The 17796-nt window shown below is 46.5% G+C and overlaps 1 long non-coding RNA gene across 1 annotated transcript in view; it reads left to right on the top strand.

Annotated features, from left to right (window-relative positions):
* LOC134437529 (uncharacterized) overlaps positions 1-17796 on the top strand; it is a 124727-nt gene that overhangs the window by 44170 nt on the left and 62761 nt on the right. Inside the window, exon 3 of the long non-coding RNA XR_010032403.1 lies at positions 623-786. This is a non-coding gene — a long non-coding RNA (uncharacterized LOC134437529). The remainder of the gene's footprint in view (positions 1-622; positions 787-17796) is intronic.

Raw genomic sequence — 17796 nt, 5'->3', positions numbered from 1 at the left:
TGCTGCAGCTAACGCTAATCAGAGGGAGCATGCACAGACCTGAAACTCTCTCTCTCTTTCTCACACACACACACACACACACACACACACACACACACACACACACACACACACACACACACACACACACACACACACACACACACACACACACACACACACACGGCTTCGCTAACCTAACCATGCAGAAATATCACTTTTAAAAAAACAGTAATTATATTGTCTGGGAGTTCAAAAAGGACATGCTTTTATTCTATAAAACAATTTTCTTTTTGTATGATTGTATTTGAAAAATATGTCATTCATTTTGTGACTCCATAATTTGGACTTTGGATTTTGTAAACTATGCTGGACTTTAATTCATAAAAGTGTGTGTGTGTGCGCACAAGTGTATGCGTGTGAGATATTGTCTACGTATTTACGAATATTTACGTGTGTGTGTGTGTGTGTGTGCGTGTGTGTGTGTGTGCGTGCATGTGTATGTGTACGTCTCCCCTCTCACCGCTAGAAACCACAGGTGAGAGTGATTCGCTGTGACACTGTTCACCATTCTTAATTGCAGAGTGCTGCAGACGGACGATGCCCCATTACATTCTGTTTCATTTCTCTGTTTGTCCCCCAGAGTTTTACACACAAGAGCGCCTCCAGCAATCAACACGCGCTTATCACGACTGCTGTACGACAAAAAGGCCCCACAAAACACCACAGCACAACGCATACAGACAGACAGACAAACAAGGAAGAATCACGCGTCTTCATGCGACCGTGTCGGATTGAAGAAAAAAGGTAATTAACAGCAGATCTGTGGAGCTGATGGTCGGTCAAGGCCTGTACAGTTGGCTGATGTGCTGATGTGTGAGATGCCGATGGTGTTCTGGTGGCGTGACTGTCAGTGATGGGGGCTCTCTGGGGTCCTGGCGGTGTCCCCAGAGGGGGCGCTGGCTCACGGTAAGGGGATGGAGGAGGAGGAGGAAGCACTGGGAACCTTTTTCTCTTTACCTTTCAGCTCTTCATCTTTTTTGTTTCTCCTTTTCATCCTCTTCCTCCTCTTCCTCCTCTTCTTCTTCTTCTTCTTCTTCTTCTTCTTCTTCTTCTTCTTCTTCTTCTTCTTCTTCCTCTTCTTCTTCTTCTTCTCCTTCTTCTTCTTCTTCTTCTTCTTCTTCTTCTTCTTCTTCTTCTTCTTCTTCTTCTCTTCTCTTCTCTTCTCTTATATCCTTTCTTAGGAAGCATGATGCCTGATGTTGTGTGTGGCATGCGTGCCGAGAGTGAGAGAGAGAGAGAGAGAGAGAGAGAGAGAGAGAGAGAGAGAGAGAGAGAGAGAGAGAAATAGAGAGGGAGAGAGAGAGCGAGGGATGGCGCACAGCAGCGTGGCTCTGATTGATCAGGTGAGTGAGGTGCTGTGACAGATGCGGCCCTAATTATACAGTTGTTTTAAGGCTGTCAGGCCGCCGCACAGAGGAAATGTTGCTGCCTGGGGGGTGGTGGGGGAGGGGAGGATGAGCTGCGTTGGGGGGCGAGGGAGTGAAGGGGGTGGGTGAGTGTTGATGGACGGAGTGAGAGGAAAAGAGAGAGAGAGAGATAGAGAGGAAGATAGATAGATAGACCGAGAGAGAGAGAGGAAGAGAGAGAGAGAGAAGAGGAACAGTTGGAGAAAGGAAGATGTTGATGGACGGAGTGAGAGAAGGAGACTGAAAGAGAAAGTGTGTGTATGTGTGTGTGAGAGAGAGAGAGAGAGAGAGAGAGAGAGAGAGAGAGAGAGAGAGAGAGAGAGAGAGAGAGAGAGAGAGAGAGAGAGAGAGAGAGAGTGGAAGAACAGTTGGAGAAAGGAAGATGTTGATGGACAGAGAGAGAGACAGAATAAGATAGCGACAGTGAGAAAGAGAGAGGAAGCGAGAGAGTGAGAGAAGGAGAGAGAGAAGCAGAGGTAACGTCGACATCTGGTGACGGCGGCAGCTGCCTCCTCCATGCCTCCTCGTCCTCCTGTTGCCAAGTCCCTGGCTGCACCTCTATACCAGCCCACAATCCATCTTGTAACAGCACATGTAAATTACTTTAACACGTTAATAACTGGCTTTCGGTGCGTGTGTGCGTGCGTGCGTGTGTGTGTATGTGTGTGTGTGTGTTTGTGCGTGTGCATGCGTGTGTATGTGTATGTTTGGAATGTGAAGGGAAGTACACACAATCACACACTCATGCACACACACACACACACACACACACACACGTACACCCTCACCTGTTCTTGCCGTTTTAAACTGTGTATTGATTTTGTGTTTGCCCATAAATGACACAAACATCATTTTTCTTATGTTGCCTGTGTTGTTTCTGTGGGAAAAAAAAAAAAAAACCCGTAGTGGCTCGTTTACGGCAGACAGGAAAATAATTCTTGTGTTTCAGTCACTGCCATAAACATCCCCGTCCCCTGCTCATGAGGTGTAATGTTGCCCTGCTCACTTCAGATGGGCTTTTATTATGTACTTTCATGTCGTCTCCAAACCAGCTTAAACTGTTACCAGAGCACAGACACCATTGCGTGTGGTGGGTGGTGTATGTTTTTTGAAGCTGTGTGTGTGTGTGTGTGTGTGTGTGTGTGTGTGTGTGTGTGTGTGTGTGTGTGTGTGTGTGTGTGTGTGTGTGTGTGTGTGTGTGTGTGTGTGTGTGTGTGTGTGTGTGTGTGTGTGTGTGTGTGTGTGTGTGCACGTGGGTGTCTATGCGCGCGCGTGCGTGCGTGTGAGTGCATTTGTGTGTATTTGTGTGTGTGTCTGCACGCGCGTGTGTGTGTGTGTGTGTGTGTGCTCTTATTTACTGTAAGTGCACCTGTCGGCAGTCTGTCATTACAGCTCATATCTTTGTTAGTTTCAGTGTAGGAGATATCCATTTCTCCCAATTCTAGCTTCTCATGTCTGGACCTTGTGGCCTGCATTTGCAACCCGCAGTGGTAATGATATGGGTGGTCGGCCTGCATATAAGCCAGGTTTTCATGGACATTGTTCATGGACACACACACGAGCACTACAGTACACACACACACACACACACTAATGCATTCTGTGCTTGCAAGCGTCTCCTAAAAGCCCGAGCTTGAGGCACATGCATGCACCTACAGTGTATGCAAACACGCACGGGTCAAAGACGTCCAACATGACATTGTCCTTCAGTGCTAACAGATGCTTTTGCTCACTGTAACTGTGAAAAACATGAAATTTCAAAACAATTTTTTGAAAAGTGAATGCATGAAAGCCAAGCCAAAAAAAAATGTTTAAAAAATTCTCTTTCTTTGCATTTACAGTAATCAAAAATATCCGTTGCACTGAAGGACATGTTGGACGTCTTTGATCCGCACACGCATGCACGCACACACACGCACACACACACACACACTCTAACACACACACACACACACACACACACACACACACACACACACACACACACACACACACACACACACACACACACACACACACACACACACACACACACACACACACACTCACACTCACACTCACACTCACACACACACACACATGTGCACACACACTAATGCATTCTGTGCTTGCATGGATCCCTAAAAGCCCGAGCTTGAGGCAGATAATGTACATAATGTGAAACACAGGACTTGACCGCAATGATTCAAATGGGCCTGCTTACAGAAATGAGAGCTGAGATGTTGAAGACCTGACCTGGTCCCTTTCAAATGTCTGGAGATGAGGCTGCGGTAGCTGCATCTAATTACAATAGTACATAAACACGAACCGTACCTATTGGAGGTGTGTGATGTGTGCATGGATGACTGGATGACTGATGACGTGTGTGTGTGTATGTGTGTGTAATATGTGTGTGTGTGTAATGTGTGTGTGTGTGTGTGTGTGTGTGTGTGTGTGTGTGTGTGTGTGTGTGTGTGTGTGTGTGTGTGTGTGTGTGTGTGTGTGTGTGTGTGTGTGTGTGTGTGTGTGTGTGTGAAAGAGAGAGAGAGTTTCAGGTCTGTGCATGCTCCCTCTGATTAGCGTTAGCTGCAGCAGAATTATCACCTGTGTGTGTGTGTGTGTATTTGTGTGTGTGTGTGTTTGAGTGTGTGTTCAGCTTTGCTTGAAAGTGTGGGCGTGTGTCCGTGCATGTGCGCATGCGCGTGTGTATGTACGTGTGCGTATGCATATGTGTAGGAGGGAAAGAGTGTGTTTGAGAGAGATGATATGAGCGGTGTGTGTCACTGTATTGAGCTCTGCTGAAACAGATGTTGGTCAAACCGGCACAATCCTCCCAAAAACCTGCTCCTATAATCAATGTGATTTTCATCAAGCGTTTTTTTAGCCCGGTGACCCACTTCTCTCCTCGGCTGAGCTGATTGTGATGGCTCGCAGCGTCTGGCCTTGCTCAAAGTCTATAATTAACCTTCATGTCATATCTATGTCCTATAACCATCAGACAGGGAAAATGTAATCTCAAAATTGTAGTCGTTTGTAGCTGTTGTATCCTGCCTTCAGTCGAATTCAAATCTCTTTATCTCGTCATATTTTCCATGGAGCACACAGGAGCACACACACTCTCTGTTTCCTTCTATTTGCTGTCTCTGCCTCTGTCTCTGCCTCTGTCTCTGCCTCTGTCTCTGCCTCTGTCTTTGTCTCTGTCTTTGTCTCTGTCTCTCTCTCTCTCTCTCTCTCTCTCTAGTCCTTTCTGTCATTCTCTCTTTGCCCATGTACTGTACAATGTCACATTTTTCGTATGTAAATATGCTATAGCGCCGGTCCTTGTCAGGACTAATGCTATCATTTGTAAATGCTCTGCAGATATGCATGAGGAGCTGTAGCAGTCGGCTTGATAATGAGATTTCTGGTACAAAAGGAAGCCCCTTAGGTTTGCAGATGGCTATCTCCTAGAACCAAGTGGCTTGTCCTAAGCCTGCATTGTTGTTTTGTGATGCTTTTCTTTTGTCCCTCTTGATATCTCGCTCTCTGACTTCCACTGATACTCCCATCATTTACCAACATAGCAAGCTCTGTTACATAGCAGCAAGCGTTTTTAACGCATCCTTACAGTAATATTAATCTCTAGTTTAAAGATGCTTCATGGAGATTCCATGTCCATGTACCGTTTGGTGAATTAATGTGTTATTTATGTATCTTTTAAGTGTTGGTATTTGGAACAACCGTGAGTTACTGAAGGTATGTACTGCAGTCAAGAGTACTGAATTCAAGAGTGCTATCTACAAAGGCGAAACAGTTTCAGTCCAGTTTTATGGATGAATCCCATCTTACTGTAAAGTGATAATTGAAAGTGAAAATAATTAATAAATAAGTTGAATTTTGAATGAATAATAAGAAATTATCTTTCCATGGAAAATATTAGTTTCAGCTTGGCGGATTAATAAAATAGCATTGCACCTCGCACTCTTACCTCTGTGAGGCTTATGAAATGATCTCATAGACACTCTCTCAGAGAGGTCTGGTGTTGCTTGGCTCCCCAAAACACAGTTTATCATGTCGCACAGTTTGTCCTGTTCGTGCAGTAGAACTGTCTTCCCCGGCGTGAACTGTGACAAACTACGACAAGATGAACTGGCACCCTCCAACCCCTCAGCGTCTTCCAGCAGTCGAAGTGCTTTTAAGCCTTTTAATTGTTGTCTTTACAGAGCCAGTCATAAGCAAAGCCTTAAATTCTTGTTGACATTTACTGACTTATGAAAGTCAATAACCATTCGCCTCCCACTGCGGGGGATGACAGATGATGCAGCCTACACATTGCTGAGATCTGACTTCCACGCAACTCAGACATGCCGTAGAGGAATGTCAACAATATAACTCATTAAAACCACTTCTGAAAGTCATATTTCAATACAGTTGTTTTTTTTACCATTTAAATAATGTCCATAGGGAATGACAGTCTCACAAACGAGAAAAGAATATACAAACATTTTTTTCATTACAGCACAGGCCTACAGTATCATGAGCCATGGTTCTCATTTCCCTTTTACCTAACTACTAACGATACAAAAATATCATGGGCGAATGACTGTAACTTGTGGGCTTGTCCGCTATCTACTGTCTTGAATTCCATAGCAGCATTCCATTGTGTAAAAAAAATGTAAAATTATATAGACATGAAGGCACTGAAAAATCAGTTAATTATTACAGGGTCATCATCATAGGGTCATCCCCAAAATATTAGTTGAAATAATAGTGTTGTTTTACCACTAGACCACCAAATGTAGGGTGTCCTTCTACCATAGCACAGGTCTCTCTCTCTCTCTCTGACTCTCTCTCTGACTCTCTCTCTCTCTCTCTCTCTCTCTCTCTCTCTCTCTCTCTCTCTCTCTCTCTCTCTCTCTCTCTCTCTCCACACCTCTCTCTCTGTCCGTCCCTCTCTCCTCTCCTCTCCTCTCCTCTCCTGCTTAAGGGGGTCTCTAATAGATTGGAGTGGTTACCAGGGCCCGCTCCAGCAATGCGCTGCCTGTGGAGAGCTCATAAGGAGGTGCCCTCAGCTGTTCCCCCGCTCCGCCGCACCTTTTTATGGGGGGGACCTGGGAGACCCCGGGGCTGCCGGCCGCGGTGAATTATGACCAGTTATATGGAGTGGACGGAGCACCACAGGGGAGACGGGGGTCCGGGTCCGGGCCTGCGCCGGTGGAACTAAGCAGCACACTCCTGACCATTAAAAGGCATCCTGACACTGGCCCTTCATCTCCCCACTCTCTCTCCCTCCCTCTCTCTCTCTCTCCCAGGCACATACACATACACACTCACGCAGCACTGCACCTCTATCACGACCCATGGGACACGCACACACGCACACACCTCACTCCTCGCATGCACACACACACACACCTAGCACACACGCACACACAGACACACATGCACACACAGACACATGCGCACACAAAGACATAACCACTCCTCACACACACACACACACACACACACACACACACACACACACACACACACACACACACACACACACACACACACACACACACACACACACACACACACACACACACACACACGCACACACACACACACACACACACTCACTCACGCACACAGGCACACACCCTGCATGAAGACATGAACACACACGTACACGCACACACACCTGCACACATACCTTTCTTTCACACCCCTTCCAGCCCCCCCCCCACCCAGTGTCAGCCAGACCATTAAGCTCCTTTTCCTCAGCTCTTGTACCCCCACTTAGGTTCTCTCTCTCTCTCTCTCTCTCTCTCTCTCTCTCTCTCTCTCTTTCTCTCTCTTTCCCTCTCTCTCTCTCTCTCTCTCTCTCTCTCTCTCTCTCTCTCTCTCTCTCTCTCTCTCTCGTTACTCCTCATCTAGCTCGCCTGTACTGGGCCCCCTCTCTGCGTTGCGACCCCCTCTGACCCCACGGGCGGGTTAATTGCATTAGCTAAAACAACCATGGCCGCCGCGGCCCAGTGCCTGCTTATGGGGGTCACCATGGCCGGACGACCCTGCTGGCATAGCTGGCTGCGGCTACCTGCTGTCTGATAGCTGTCGTGGCCGGCCCTGGGCCCGGGGCCTCCCCCCGCCATGGCTGGAGCAGTTAGCATGTCTCTCAGACTGAGTTATGTGAAGTAGCGGAGCAAGACGTAAGAATGGGCTCTATGCTGTGGGGCTTGTGGGTTGGCCTGTGTATAGCAAATGAACAGGCAGTAAAATGGTGGAGGTAAAGGTGCACAGAATGTACAAGTGTCGTACAGTTTTATAGAAATGCTATGCAGTCATTTTTAAAAATATATTAAATCCCAAAAGATGCACAAGATAATAATTTGACTGAATACAATATTGGAATTGCAGTTGACTTGGTAATGGCAAAGATGCATGTGGATACTGAAACCTCTTCCCAGGCACAATCATGGAACATTCCGTCACAAAGCACGCCGGTCTGATTCCTCATCTCAGTAACATTTTCTCTAAATCATTCTTTTCCTTCCGTGTATTTAGGTCTTTCAGTGCTTTCGATGAACCTTTGCATACTGTGCTGTAGTTCGACTTAAATTTCCACTAATGCATAGTTTCCGTGCACTTTATAATAATTTAGTCTTTCCTCCCCACCTTTTGAAAAGTGAAAGCTTGCTGGTAGCTGTGTTCCTGACATGAGCAATGGATGTCCTAGACGAGGATGTTCACCTCTGAAGGGGCCTCTGCTTGGGGGAATAAAAATGTGCTGGTCTGGTCTGGAGAGCAGTGCAGGGCTCTGTGGAGCTCAGCCGTGCGGGTCAGGCCGGGGAGCAGCGAAAGACTAAATTCAGCTTGTTTGCGCGGCGCTAGGCACAGCTGGAGTGTCCTGGCCATTGTGAGGAGGTCAGGCGGTGCGCGGGCCAGATTGTTAAGAGTGCCCAACAGCCATTCATTATACGCCGTCGTAAAAGGTGATCTAGTGTCCTGGCATTTTATTCCTGCTCTCTTTCTTTTCTTTTATTTTCTTTTCTTTTTTCTTTTCTTTTCTTTTTTCTTTTATTTTCTTGCACCTTTCTTTTCTCCAGTCGCTATTACTACTCCAAAACCTGGGACCTCTATGGCCCACATTTACACCTTTTTTATGTTCTCCATATTATTAACTGTAAAACATGTAGGGTTCCTCTAAGAACCTAAGAGATCTCTGACGCACACAGAGAGTACATGAATAACCCTTAAAAGTTCCCCAAAGAACCTAGAAGTTCTGAGAAGAACCCCAAGATTCCTGAGAGAACCTTGTAGAACTTCCTTCACCATGTCAACTGAAGGTTCTTCAAAGAACATTTGGGTTCCTGTGTTCTGTGAGGAAACTTCATGGAAACTTGGGGGTTTTCCAAGAGCCGATTTGTCACATATCGGTTCGGTGAGATTGGTGATGTCAACAACCGAAAGTGGTGGTGGGTGGTGGTTGTGTTGTTTTCCTTAACTCACTCAGAACTAGCATTTATCAGGGGTTAAGATCTGTGATTGATGAGGTGGATGAGAGTGAATGTGTACTGGCAGGTGTGAACACAAGATAAACTGTTTTAGCCTCCCTCTGATGTGGGTTACTTAGGGCCGAGCCATGGCCCCCATCTCCCTCAACACTGGCTGCATTCATGCAGAGCACTTACACATACTAAGCTAACCTCGCCGCCCCTCAAGTGCTGACGGTAGTTTCTCCAGATGTGACATGCTTTGCTGTCTCTGTGCAACACGTGAGTTCTATCCAAAAAAAATAACTTGGAAAACAAGATAACTGAAAAAAAATGTGATTTATTTTTATAATAATATTGGGTATAAAACTGCAGCAACAAACCCTTTATGATTAAAGAATCTGAAAAGGCATGAGGAAAATATGAGAGGAATGAAAGTAACTTGTGCTAAAGTCGTGTAATTTTTGCCAGATGTTCGTACTTATTGTCCACCTGCTCAATTAAAGCACTTTATGCAATCTATCATTTATAATCAAGAATTAAATGTAGACAATGAACGTGTGACAGCTCAATATCAATCAATGCATGACTACCATTTAATGATCTTTTATAGTGACTTAAAAAAAAATCACAAACTTTATCATGCCTTAGCATACACAGTATTATGGCTGTGAATACCCCTCTTTCTTAACTACTCCTTGTTTTCTTTCAGAATATCTATAGCTCTGCATAATTGCACTCTTAAATCTCCGCCAAGATGATCGCATGCTGATGGCTATTAGGCAAAAATAAATAAAAGCGGCTATTCCTCTCTGTAACGTAAGCATCTGCCGGTGCCCCATGCATGCACAATTAAAGGGTACTTAATTGGCTATGATCATATTTTACCTCCGCAATTTGAGATAAATGGTTTCGCCGGGATAAGCAGATGTTGCCTGCGAATGCCGCAGACGTGAGACTTGGCTGGTTCCAGCTTTCCTGCCGGAGCAACAGGTACAGTAACGAGTAATGTACAGTAGATTAGCATCACACAGTCTGAGGAATGGATGACTGATGACGTGTGTGTGTGTGTGTGTGTGTGTGTGTGTGTGTGTGTGTGTGTGTGTGTGTGTGTGTGTGTGTGTGTGTGTGTGTGTGTGTGTGTGTGTGTGTGTGTGTGTGTGTGTGTGTGTGTGTGTCATGTGGTGTTCTAGAGACCGCCAAATGAAGTCGTATTAGAGTGCATGTATTTTAATCCATAGCCATGAGCAACCAGTGGTGGATATCAGTAAGTGAAATCCAGAAAGCCGTATTAACCATTTCTGAACCGGTTGGTCCTGATCATGAAAAGAGTCATCTGATCAGGTGATTAGAAAAACTATGTTGGCTAAGTGCAATCAGAAGGAATGTATGCCAAGGCTCTTTTTTTTAAAAATCTTCCTCAGAGCTACATGCTAGGCCACTAATGAGAAATATCAAGTGCTGTGCCATTAAAATCATACAAATAACACAACATACCAATACTGGCAGGTGTGCGGAAAATACAGACAACATACCAATATTTAGGGTTGCCAACCATCCCTTTAAATTCGGTATAGTGCTGTATTTAGAAATAACAGTACGGTTCTGTATTGAGCTGAAACGGAACACAATGTGGTTAAAATGTAGGAAAGTCGTATCCTATCATGTACATCAGTTGAAACATTCACCATTCATGGAATGCTCTTTAAAAATATAAATGTGCATGATATATATATATTCACTCTTCTGTTTTTCCCCCTTTATTTCAGGAGTAGCGCTACCCCGCTCTAGGTAGGCTATACCCCGTATCCCCACCCCCATACTATATGCCTCATTTGTGCTGCACTTGACTGAATAGTGCAAATGGATTTTACATAGGAAATACCTTTATGATAAAAGCAGCATTTTATGTATCACGGTGTGTGAGGCCACGATTTTTACTGTGGTAAATCAATTATGAAGCCTTGACTTCCAAAATGCTATTCTAATGCAAATCCACCCTGTTTTAATCCACTCTCTTTATTTTCGATGTGGGTTAGGCGAAGCGCCCTGACACTGGCTCCGTGCTATAGGTATCATATCCGTGAGTTTGTTGTGAATAGGTTTATGCTCTCTGCGCCTTTTTTGTCTTTGGTGCTTTGAGGAGAAAAAACACCACTTTGAATTGTGCAAATTGTGTGGGCTGTGGTAGAACAATGTCAATGGGGCATGGAAGAGGGGTGGAATGGATTAAAATGCCATTGTTTGGATTGACTCTTTCCCTCTGAAATATGTGATTGTGTTTATACTGTGTTTGTGTGTGTGTGTGCGTGTGTGCGTGCGTGTGTGTTGGATTTCTCTGGGTGTACTGCGTGTGTGTACTGTATTTCTGTGTGTGTGTGTGTGTGTGTGTGTGTGTGTGTGTGTGTGTGTGTGTGTGTGTGTGTGTGTGTGTGTGTGTGTGTGTGTGTGCATGTGTAAGGATCAAGTTCAGGCATTCATTCAGCTGCCTCTCAGCTTATCGCGTCCCTGATAGTGTTTTAATCTGCAGGTCTCGCGTTGCTTGTAAACAAATTTGTTTGACAATGAAGCTGCCACCTCTTGTATCCTGGGGATTACAGTATTTCCACGCAAATGCACCCGTAAAAGAGCTCGCCCCAACCGACTCTGACATGCCGACCACACAAAGGATTTAATTAAATATCCATGTATAAGTAATTCAGTATTATAACCACGCTGCTCCGCTTCTCTGTTTGCTCACCTCAGCAGAAGGAACGGTGGGAGCTTGTGAGAATTCCGGGCCCACACAGATTACCGAAGTCAAACAACCTTTAGCGTTCGTGGGCGGAAATCCTAAACTTGGGAGCGAGCATGTGTTTGCTCATAGGTGATTCGCCATTAGCTCCGCTTAACCCCCGGGATAATAGCATGATGGCGTGTCACGGGCGGCGAGCGCTATATTATAGACGCACATCCACCTCAGGATCCGTTTTATCTGGTGTCGTCTTATACCCGGCTGCTCCGGCTTCTTCCATTAATTTCCTGAATCATTTTCGAGCTAATGAGGGCATAATGGGTGTATAAACAGCCGCCTTCAATTACACAGTGCTAATATGCTAGCGCTTTGTGGGACGGCTGCATGAATTGCTGTTAAACTAGCCCACATTAAAATTGTGATAACCCACTGACTGTGTTTAGGCAGACAGCCCCCAAATATGCTCACCCGAATGATAGGGCTTGCTGTGAATTATGTTTGATAGGCAAACATTGTTACATCCTTTAAATTCAGTCAATAGCATTAGCTGTCTCTCATTTGGAGTTTACTTTAAATAAACTAAAAATAATAGTCTCTCCGCTGTTGTTGTTGTTATTTAAAGACGTATGTTGACCTTCAAGCAGTGGCCAGGCTGTATGTTTAATGTCCTGTAAAATCCCCCCACTTGTGTTGGCGTTTGGGGAGGGGTCTAAATTGCCCTGTCCTCTTGATGGATGTGTCAAATGACCCGCCAGACTCTTTAGCCGTCTTTAACCACACACAAACTCGGGAGACATCAACATTTATTTGTCTGTTTACTTTGGTCGATAAGCAGGCCTTTATTGATAATCAGGGACTCGGGCCTGTCTAAAACGGACTGCTTAAGGATGGAACGTCGAGATAAAGGAGAAGCCTGTTAATGTGGATGGACTGTGGATGCGGACGGAGGAACGGAATAAGGAAGAGGGGATAAGGTGAAGGTGTAGGGAGTGGTGGAGGTTGGGGGGGGTGGGGGGCTATTGACCTCAACCAGCAGCCATGTGTTTCAATTATTCCCCTCCGCCGACCCCCATCCTCCACCACCAAGCACCAACACCTACGCACCTATCTGTCAGGCAGGCACGGCATGGTGAGGGACGCGTGGTTCACGGCGAGGTTAGGGTCATCCTCCATCAGTTAGCACAGTGTCGGCAATGCCGCCCGCTACCGCTGCCGAGCACTTTAATTCAATTGCCCAATTTATACTTCAAGCAACAATGCCCTACTCAGACCCATGACGTGATACAATTAAATACACGCAGGAAAAAATGGCACTTTGCATATTTCATTTTTCAGCACGAGGTGGAGAGAGAGAGGGAGTGAGAGACGGAGAGAGAGAGAGAGAGAGAGAGAGAGAGAGAGAGAGAGAGAGAGAGAGAGAGAGAGAGAGAGAGAGAGAGAGAGATGGGGGGAGGAGAGTCAACAGAAGCATACATGCCACAGTTTCTGCAGTCTCTTTTGGCAAGTGATGGAAATGCCCACAAATTTCTGTTTGATTTATTTTATGATGTCTTACATTTCCATCCCAATACTTTCATTCGTGGTTACCCAGGGTTTCAAAGCTGTATTTCTAATGGCTTTTTGTATGAGCATGGCTTCGGATTATGCAGCATGTGTAAAATATTAAACGTAGGTATGAGAAACATTTAGTGTATGACATGTTAAAGTCTACATCGAGCCAGTAGTACAAACGACACGTAGTTGTGGAATTATAACGTATACATTTCCTTTCGTCTCTGCACTGTGCATGGTAGACAACACTGAATGACTATTTCTCTAGAACTGTTTGTGTGTGTGCGTGTGTGTTTGTGTGTGCGTGTGTCTAGTATGATAGTCATTTAGCTTTTAAAATTTTGTGTGTGTGTGTGTGTGTGCATACAGTCCGTGTGTCTGTGCGTGAGTAGCGGAGCGGCGCGCTCTAATCAAGCGTGGTGTGTCTGCGTGAGCAGCTGGAGGAGGCCGCAATGGAGCTCACTATGGAGACAGCCACTCAGCCTTCTCCCTCCCTCGCTCGGCCGGCCGGCCTGCCTGGGAGAGCACCGCACTGCACACCACACCACACCACAGCCTAGGCAGACATCAGCTCCAGGTGTTGGGAAGTTGTGCATGTCAGATGAAAGCCTGGCAGCTTGGCCCCCCCCCTGCCCCTTGCACCTGGCCGTCCCGTCAGCTCCAGTTCCATTGTCAGCTTCATTCTCTTCCGTACACCAGCACCACCACCAGACTTGGGGCCCCTCCAGACTTGCATGTTAAATCAACAGCATACACTGAAATGAGGCATACTACCGCAATGGACTTTAAAACGTAAAAAGAGGCTGAGTGGATTTTTAAGTTGATTTAACTTAACAATCCCATATACTGTATTGACTTCTATGAACATAGAGGCCTACATGGAATTGTTAAGTTAAGCACAAGTTTAAAAAAAAAAAAATCAAAACATTTGCCTTCAATTTTTCCAGTTGGTTGAAAGCAGCAGAACTCCTTTTGTTCTTTCTCCCTAAACATCTCCATCTCCAGAACCAACTTCCACCCAGAAAAAAGAGGGAAACTTGTTAGAGAAATGTATGCGAACGTACGTACGTATAGTAATTATGCTAATTGCTAGCTTGCAGATGGCTTTGTGCTGATTGCAGCCTCTGTATGGCGTAGGATGAGCAGAGGGAGGAGGTGGGGGAGGAGGAGGTGGAGGAGAGGAGACGTCTGAATGCCACAAGACACCACGTGATGCTCATTACGGTTGCTCCTCTCCAAAGTCTCCAAGCGCCATCCATCGCTGTCATCCATCTGTGTTGACTTAGACTGTCAGTCACTCTATGAACTTGATCCAGGTTTGCTGTATATTCTCAGAAACTGAACAAGTACGATACTGTAACATAGATGTTCAGGAACCTGTATGACAATCCATCACTTAGGGGAATATGGGAGACTTTTTTGCAGGAAGTTTTGCGTATCCGGGAGGGGTTACCGTTGATCCGTCGTGCTGCCGTGTTGTGACACTTCAAAACTGCCGTCAGTCAAAGTAGAGGCAAAAGATCAACAAAGTCTTTAATTGCCCCCTTAATTGGGTGTGTCCAATTCACTGCAGATTTCACAAAACGATCCAGCCAAATCTGCCGCCATTTGCCAGAGGATGGGGCCAACATCTGCTCCAGCTGTCTCATTAGCCTGTCAGACTCTCTTGCTAACTAGCAAACTCAGAATAAACTGATTAAAAAGGAGAAAGCCATGTGATGTGCAGGGAGCGGGGTTTGCTTTTTCACGTCTCTCATCATCATACAAGACAAAGCCCAGGCGCACACACACGCACACACACAGACAAACAGACAAACAGACACACACGCGCGCATGCACACACGCCCACATGTACACACACACACACACACACACGCACACACACACACACACACACACACACACACACACACACACACACAGACAAACAGACACACACGCCCGCATGCACACACGCCCACATGTACACACACACACACACACACACACACACACACACACACACACACGCGCGCGCGCGCGCAACACATGACACACAAACAGGAAGGGCTGTGATATTCCACCATATTTGCACTTCTACAGTTTCCTTTCCCTATATTCTTTTCATCATTGCAAATGGATGGCTTGGCACTGTCCCTGCACAGAGGCCGGATGGGAGCGTTTCCCCTTTGGCTTGATACAGAGGGGTATAGTGTGGCATTTCTCAAATGTTCCGAAGGCCATGTACTCTACATCAGGGGGGCTCTTGCCCGGCAGAAAGGAGAGATGTTGCCAAACCTTTTTTTCTTCCTTCAGTGGTGCTCTCACCACTCGGCCTGACCGAAGCAGGACAAGCCGGCCCCCGCGTTGCCATCCCTTCGTTGGCAGGGTTTTGATTGTCGTCGGACTGCAGCGCTTATCTGATCTTGGCCCCCGCGGCCTACTCAATCTGACATTTTTGAAATGACTCCCCTTTGTCCCGGGGCCGTGCTCGGAGAAGGCGGAGGGCCCCGTCTATCCCACGAGGCGGGAGACCCCGTTTCAGATGAACAGGCTGAGTAATTATCACGCTGTTGGGCTCGCTAGGCAAATGTCACGCTCTCCTCTCCTCTCCTCAGCACCGGCCACCGCACACGCACACGCACACACACACACACACACACACAAACCCACATCTCTCTCCCCTCCACTTCCTTTGCTTCGTGCCATCACATGAATGACCGCCGGTCATCGGAGTGTCCACAGACGCCCCCAATCTCACCCCCCCCCACCACCACCACCACCACACACAACCCCCCTTCTCCTACCCCTACAGCCCACAGACCCATAGAATGTCTTTACTTTTCCAGCAAGTTCAAGGATGCACGTAATTAGAGAGGAGCCATTGGCCAACGGGCCCTCAGGGTCAAACTGGCCTATTTACAGAAACAAAAAGCTCTTGGGCCAGTGGTGCTCTCTTGTCCCGAGCCCAGGAACCAAACCATCAGCTAGGGCTCTGCTCTGAAATGGAGGGAGGGAGAGAGAGAGAGAGAGAGAGAGAGAGAGAGAGAGAGAGAGAGAGAGAGAGAGAGAGAGAAGGAGGAAGAGAGAGCGAGAGAGAGAGAGAGTCAGGGATGGACGGAGGGGCCGGTTGGCTCCGCTCTGTGAAATATCGACTTGAGGTCAACTCTGTTTCCTCTGCGGAGCTTGAAAGTGGATGCAATGAAACGCGCTGCCAAAAAAACCTTTACAGTACTATTGTTGCTTTACTTCTTTAAGTGCATTCGCATTTCATGCCAGACATGAAAGACTGGGCATACCGAAATGTAATTATGAAAAAGGTTCTCTATCCGTCTTCAAAAAAAAAGAAAATCCTTTGAAAAGGTAATGCAGTGAATTTGATCCATGTAGTCTTTTTATGCATCCCCATGTAGGGTTAGGAAAAATGAAATTCTCAATGAAGTCTTTGCATGCATGGATGCCCTCCATTGCATTTCTTATCCATCATAAAGATGGACCAGCACTACCCATGCAGAGAGCCTGTCCTGTGCTGTACTGTACTGCTGCCTCTGGGGCCAGGCTCGTCTCCTCATATGACACGTCCATGCTGAGTGCCCAGCAAAGCCACCACCACCACCACCATCAGCACACCCCCCACAGCCACCACCACCACCATCAGCACACCCCCACAGCCAGCACCACCTCCTCATCACTTGCCGAAATGGAGGCATTTATTTCCTCCTTAATGAGAGCGGTCGAGAATTGCAGTGATAACTTTAAGTGTGGCTAATTGAGCCGGACCTTGCTGTGTCCCCCCTACACTCCTCCCCCCCCCTTTTTCCCCCCCCCCCCCCCATCCATCCCTCATCCCACCTCCCCCCACATCGCCCAGCACCTGAAAGTGCTTCCTCCTTTTATCTGTCCCTTTTAGTAATTACATTATCATTTTACATCCTGCCCGCTCCATTCGCGGAGGGGCTGGACGTTTTGGGCCCCTAAGTGAAAGCTCATTACGGCCGGGGTATTATGCGCCGTTTATTGATCCCCGTGGTGGATTATGGGGTCTTGAGTCGGTCTAGACGGAACAGTTAGCCAGATGACAAGAGAGAGGGGTGGGGGAAACGTATGAGCGGAGAACCCCCGGGGGAGGGATACTACAGCTCAGTTGGCAATTAATGCTCGCTTGGTAATGGAATGTAAGTTTACACTAAATCCACCCATGCGCTGACATTTATATATGTAGAAACATTAGCTTAATGAGTTGCTTTGAGGGCTGTGAGCTTGTGTCTAACTATACAGTACTCACACGCTTATACTTGGTAGGGGGGAAAACAATCTTTTTTGCCTGTTGATTTGTTTGAGCTCTTTTGTTTTTATGAGGCAACACACCATATTGCCAACTGCTTTTTGAGTGCACGCAAAACGTTCTGAGTCACTTACTAAGAAATGACTTTTATTAAGGCAGTGAGTGTGTGTGTGTGAGTGTGAATTTGTGTGTGTATGTGTGTATGTATGTGCGGGGCTGTTGCTGGGAGGATATGCGTAGCGTATATACGTAGTATATGGTGTAAGGGTTGTTGTTTGTCCATAGCTCGCGGAAGTGATTGATGCGGCGTACACGTCTGGAGCCCGCTGCATTAATATCCATTATGGGTGTGCAGAGCGTTCA

Source organism: Engraulis encrasicolus, chromosome 21, assembly GCF_034702125.1.
Source record: "Engraulis encrasicolus isolate BLACKSEA-1 chromosome 21, IST_EnEncr_1.0, whole genome shotgun sequence".
Classification (NCBI taxonomy): Eukaryota; Metazoa; Chordata; class Actinopteri; order Clupeiformes; family Engraulidae; genus Engraulis; species Engraulis encrasicolus.
This window is presented reverse-complemented; position numbering and strand designations above follow the sequence as displayed.